We start from the raw sequence: 6,559 nt of genomic DNA, 5'->3' as shown, positions 1-6,559 counted from the left end.
TTGTATGGTGAAAAGTACAAAATATACAATGATCACAAAAGTCTTAAGTACTTTTTCACCCAAAAAGTCTAAAGTACTTTTTCACTCAAAAAGACTTGAATATGAGACAAAGAAGATGGCTTGAGCTTATGAAAGATTATGATTGTGATGTTCAGTATCACCCAGGGAAGGCCAACGTAGTGGTCGATGCGTTAAGCCGGAAAGCTCAAACTGTGTCACTTTCCTATCTAGCTTTCAGTCCAGAGCTCGTATAGAAGGTGATGTTAATGGATGAAATCCTCTTGTATGAGGGAGTGACCTTGAAACTAGAGCACCAGGCAGATGATGTTCAATAGTTGATGATGAGCACATTTATGTGTGAAATCTAGGGTAGTAAAACATACATTTTACATATTTAGAATGGAGCTACCTTGGGTTTTACTCTCTTTTTGTAGGTTTTATATTTTCAAGGCCTTAAGGACTATCGGGAGCCATATCTTCAATTTTACACGTAAAGAGGTCCTATTTCTTTCCATGGTTGCGAAGAGGACGAAATTCTGAGCAAGATGGACGTGTTCAATTAAAAGTACACATTCGTTTGGTCACCCGTACAAATGATTATTCTTTTTCGGGTCAGAAAAAGAATAATGGATCAGAACTGAACCGAGATGCAGAACCAGCCCGTTTGCAATTGTCCCAGAGGTACAAGGAATACTCCAAATGCCAACAAGGATCGATGGACCACATCCTTAAGTGATTAAAGATTTGTTTTTGGTAACAACAACTACCTAGCTTAGTTGGTGAGCTATGGTGTACAAAATTCTCTTGCTCACCAAGAGGTCTCAAGTTCGAATCTCATGGTTGTTTTTTTTAGAAGATTTTGTTGAAGATTTCCTGCTTTTCACTCACTTAAAGCACTAAGGGCATGGAGGGGATTTCCACATCAAGTTAGAAGCAAGCAAAATCATGGAAGCAAGAAGAGAAGAAAAAGAAAAAAAAAAAAGGAAAGCAAAATCGTGGAAGCAAGAAGAAAAGAAAAAAAAAGGAAAGAGAAAAAAAGGGGAGAACCAAAAATTGTCCAAATGTTCTCTCTCCTCCACATCATCACCAAAGATTGTCCAAATCACACAAAGGAAGAAAAAAAAAATCCTCCCTAGGAGAGAGAAAAAAAGAAGAAAAATAAATTAGAAAAAAAGGAAAGAAAATAAGCAAAAAATTTTAGGAAATTTCTCAAAATTTATTTCTCTCTTCTCTCTCCTCCATCTTAGCACTTTTGGACTCAAAATATCTCATAATCAATTGTGGGTTTCTCTCTTTTAGGAAAGAGAAAATTGTTACCCTACCTCTCCATTCCCTATAAATACAACTCATGTAAGAGGAGGAGTCACAATTCATTCTTCTTCTAGTTTTCTTTAGTTGCTCTCTCTCTTCCTCTTTCTCTCTTTAGTTCTAGTTCTTTTCTATTTTTGCTTTAATCACTTTTGTAATAGTTTTTTTATTTCAATTAATGCAAACACTCTTTTATTCTTATTCAACCTTTTTATGTTTATGATTTATGCAATTGAGTTGTAATTTTTTAAGTTATAGTTCTAGGCTTAGATCTAGGTGACAAGATCATGAGCCGTGGAGCAATTTTTTTTTCAAGTTCAAGCATTGATTCAAGTAAGTAGGCTCCTTCAGTAGTCTTCTCTCCCCCCTCTCATTCCCTCTTCTGACTACCCTTTCTTTCTTAATTTAGGATTTTTATTTTCAGTCGTTACATTATTGCTATCCCTCTCCCCCAAGGTTCATGGCTAGTGTATGTGTTGGCTTTGCCCCTCCTAGCCATAGAACCATCAATTTATTGTTTTTATTTTAATTGTCTCCCTTTCCCTAAAGTCAAGTAGAGTAACCCTTGTAAGAGTGACTCTCTGGTCAAGTAGGGAAGCTATATTATGATGCATCCCTCGGGCTAAGTAGAGAAACCTACTTGTGAGTCTTTCTCTAGCTTTACCCCTTTTCTTTTACTTTATTTTTATTTCAGCATTTTTTTTCCTTTATTTATTATTTTTTTTTTTAATTGCGTGGGTTGTTTACTTTCAGTTATTTATTTATTTATTTAATTTTAATTGTGTGGCTTGCGTCTTTAAATTCTTAGATGACGAATGGTTAGGACGTTATTTTAGACACATATGTTTAGGATGGTAATTAGAATTAGATCACAACCATTAATCAGTTCACTTTCGCATTATTAAAAGAAATAAAAAATAAAGTGGCTGTTCTCCCTGTATTCGACCCGTAGCTACACTGATCCGTACGCTTGCGGTTACATTTTAAATTTCAAACAAGTTTTTGGTGCCGTTGCCGGGGAGACAGTTCCATGTTATTTTTCACTTTATTTTAGTATATCGGAGTGCTTTGTTTGCTTTGTTTTATATTTTTTCTTTTCTTTTGTTGAAATCCTGAGAAGAACAACTTGCAATAATAGTTGTATCAGTGGAGGTCGCCATGCCTCACAGTATGATAAAGACAGGTTTCGCCCTGTAGCAGTACCTCAGGAATTGACCTGAGCAACCCCGGATCCCTGCCGGTAAGCTCCCAAAAAGCAAAAAAAAAAAAATCATCAAAAAGTTTTGCTATCCATTCTTTTGTGCTTGTCTTACTTTAGTTGTGGGTAGTTTTTCTGTTGCATGAGTGTTAAGTGGGTACGTAATACTAAGAATCGGTTAGAAAGAAGAGATCCAACAAGTAGTGACCCTATACGTTTGCTCTCTTTAAAACCCTTCAATATGGGAGACCAACAGCAAAACCCTTCACCTAAATCTCTGAAAGATAGGTTCTACCCTGCTAGAATAGCCCAACCTTCCTGCATAGTTCTACCACAAGCCCAGGGCAATAATTTTGAACTCAAATCTCAATACATCACTATGTTGCCTCATTTCCATGGGTTGACCTCTGAGGATGCATACCTATTCCTAAGGGAATTTGAAGAGGTATGTGTTCTAATTAAGATCCAACAGCTTTCTGATGATGCTGTTAAGCTTAGGTTTATCACTTTTGCATTGAAAGACCAAGCTAAGAAATGGTTGTATGGGTTACCCACAAATTCCATAACCTCATGGGAACAGTTCACAGTTGTCTTCCTTAAGAAGTTTTTCCCAACTCACAAGACCAATAAGCTTAGAAGTGATATCCTTCAGTTTAGGCAAAAGCCTAGTGAGTCATTTTCTAAACTTATGGAGAGATTCAAGGATCTACTCCAAGAATTCCCTCACCATGGCCTAGACCTATGGCATTTATGTCAAATAATTTATGAGGGTATTGATTACCCAACTACACAAATGATAGAGTTTATGTGCCCTGAGGGATTCACATCCTTTATAGATGAAGGAAAGGCATGGGAATTTTTACTTGACTTAGCTGACAAAACCCATGAGTGGGAATCAATCCAAGAGAGTGAAAGAACCATAGGAGGAAAAAGATATTTTGTGGATGGGATAGTAGCCAAGGAAGCCCATTTGGATAGCCTAACCAAGAGAATTGAGGCTATTGTTCCTAGAGAGCCATCATCAGTCAATTTGATTAAGATTTGTGCTTGGTGCCAGTCCCCTAGATATCTCCTAGAAGAATGCCCCAACACCTCTGGGGGCACTTCTAATGATAGTGTTAATGTCTTATACCAGAATAATCCATATAGTAACACCTACAATCCAGGATGGAGAAATCACCTAATTTCTCTTGGAATCAGGGAAACCAAGTAGGGCCTTATAATTTCTATAATCAAGGTCAACCTGGACTCCAAAGGCCTCCCTTTGCACAACAATTTTTTTCTCAAAATACTTTTCCTAGGGCTCCTCTCCTATCATCTTATCAGCAACCGCCTGGGTTTACCAACACTGGAGAGGCAGGTAGAATAAGTGACTTGAAAAAAAATATGGCCCTCCTCATGACAAGCCATCAAAATCTTATGAGAGAACTCACTCAAGTTGTCTCAATTATGCGTGAGAGGGAGAAAGGAACTTTACCCAGTCAACCAGAGCCTAAACCTAGGCATCATCAGCCTTTTAGTTCACAAACATTAACTAATGCACCACTGAATATAGTACAAGGCCAGACCCAATAACGGCTCTCTAACCAATGTAATGTTGTTTATGCTCTTAGGAGTGGTAGAGAGTACCTACAGAGCGCTCCTAAATCTTCCTCATCTATTACTCATGTTAACTCTCCTTCAGTTGAGGACACAAGTGTGCCTCTTGTTTCAGGTTCGTCTGATGAACCTAAAGATTTTTCTGAAACTAAAGATGATTTGGTTGAGGAAACCAAAAATGATTCTTCTGAACAGGGGCAAATCCCTAACAGTCCTTATGTTCATCCTATCTCATTTCCTAATCGCTTGGTACACAAAAAGAAGACTGCTTCCATGGATAAAATTTTAGAAGTCTTCAAAAAGGTAGAAGTGAACATCCCTCTTTTGGATGCCATATCCTAGATCCCCGCCTATGCAAAGGTACTGAAAGATTTGTGTACTCACAAACGTATCACTAGTATGCCCAAAAAGGCGTTCTTGGCAGGTAACATTAGTTCCATAATTACTCAGCCCATAGCAGCCAAGTATAAGGATCCAGGGAGCCCTACCATATCTTGTGTCATAGGCAACACCTGTATTGAGCATGCCTTACTTAACCTTGGCGCAAGTGTGAATCTTTTACCTTACCATGTGTACAAGCAACTAGGATTAGGAGAATTGAAAGCCACTGGAACTACTCTTCAATTGGCAGATAGGTCTGTTAAGATTCCTAAAGGGATGGTTAAGGATGTCTTACTAAATGTGGGGGAATTTATTTTTCCTGTTGATTTCATTGTGTTAGATACTAAGCCCTTCTCAACCAAGGATGAGATCCCAATAATTCTAGGAAGACCATTCTTGGCTACCAGTAATGCATTAATCAATTGCCGGAATGGTTTCCTAAGATTATCTTTTGGTAACCAAACTGTTGAGTTTAACATGTTTAGGATTGGCAAGCAACCACATATGGAAGAAGAGATCAACATGCTTGAGGATTTTTTTGGATTTTTCTGATGATTTAGTTACCAACTTTGATATTGATTTTGATTCAGAATTCCAAGAGTGTATGGATGAGTTGGATGATGATAGTGAAAATTTCTTTTCTGAAGTCTTGAGTCTTCACACACTTGTGGAGCCCTTAGGACCCCTTTCCAATTCCATTCCCAAACCTTCCATAGTTGAGCCCCCTAAGCTAGATCTTAAGGAGTTGCCATCTAATTTGAGATATGCTTTCCTAGGGCCTGACCAGACTCTTCCTGTAATAATTTCTTCAAATTTGACTTCTAGCCAGGAAGAGGAGTTACTTAAAGTGTTAAAAGATAATAAGGAAGCCCTAGGTTGGACCATGGCTGATATCAAGGGTATAAGCCCTTCCATTGTGCAACATCATATACATCTTATGGAGGATTCCACTATGTCCTTGGTGACTCTACAAGTACACTCATCCATTAGAGAATAAATCATAATGAAATAGCCTTTAGATCCTGAGTTGCAGTGGATCAAAGAGAAGATTTAAGAGTAAACAATTAATGACCCTAGCTTTACATTAGCCAGTGATGGGGCACTATTGTTTCAGGGCAGATTGTGTGTACCCTGCGACGAAGTAATACAAGACAAAATAGTAAAGGAAGCACACAATTTTGAGTACTCTCTTCACCCTAGAAGTACTAAGATGTACAAAGACCTAAAGCAACACTACTGGTGGCCAGCAATGAAGTCCACAATAGCTTTATATATGTCGACTTGGCTTACATGTTAGAAAGTCAAACCTAAACGGCACCGACCTTTTAACACTCTTCAACCGCTCCCAGTACCTAAATGGAAGTGGGATAATATTACAATGGACTTCATCACCGGACTACCATGTACACCCAAGGGAATGGATGTAATTTGGGTAGTGGTTGACAGGATTACTAAGACAACACACTTCATTCCGATTAGGACCAATTACACCATGGATAAGTAGGCACAACTTTACATGGATAATGTTGTACGCTTACATGGTGTACTAGTGAGCATTGTATCAGATAGAGACCCGAGGTTTACCTCCAGATTCTGAAAAAGCTTCCAGCAAGCCTTGTGATCATAATTGAATATGAGTACGGCCTTCCATCTACAGACAGACAGATAATTCGAGCGGACAATACAGATAGTAGAAGATATGCTCCAAGCCTGTGCCATAGAAATGAGTGGTAGTTGGGAGGAATATATACCTCTTATAGAGTTTGCTTACAACAACAACTACCAAACTACAATTGGCATGGCTCCATATAAAGCATTGTATGGTATAAAGTGCAAAACTCCTCTATACTGGGACGAAGTAGGTGAACGTCAAATGCTTGGACCAGAAATGATTAAGATGACATGTGATAAAGTTGATGTCATTAGAGAAAGAATTAAAGCAGCCCAATCACTTCAAAAGAGCTATGCAGATAGCCGTAGGACAGAAATGGAATTCTAAGAGGGAGAGAAAGTGTTCCTCAAAATATCTCCTACCAAAGGCCTAAGCAGATTTCACAAGAAAGGCAAGTTGAA

At 38.3% G+C, this 6,559-nt stretch overlaps 1 non-coding gene across 1 annotated transcript; it reads right to left on the bottom strand.

The window, feature by feature from the left end:
* Positions 1-3,134: 3,134 nt before the first annotated feature.
* LOC122083021 lies at positions 3,135-3,241 on the bottom strand. The gene has a single exon (XR_006141547.1). It is a non-coding gene; the product is annotated as a small nucleolar RNA R71 (small nucleolar RNA).
* Between the last annotated feature and the right edge of the window lie 3,318 nt (positions 3,242-6,559).

Source organism: Macadamia integrifolia, chromosome 6, assembly GCF_013358625.1.
Source record: "Macadamia integrifolia cultivar HAES 741 chromosome 6, SCU_Mint_v3, whole genome shotgun sequence".
Lineage (NCBI taxonomy): Eukaryota > Viridiplantae > Streptophyta > Magnoliopsida > Proteales > Proteaceae > Macadamia > Macadamia integrifolia.
The sequence above is the reverse complement of the archived record's forward strand: the minus strand, read 5'-3'. Positions and strand labels throughout refer to the sequence as shown.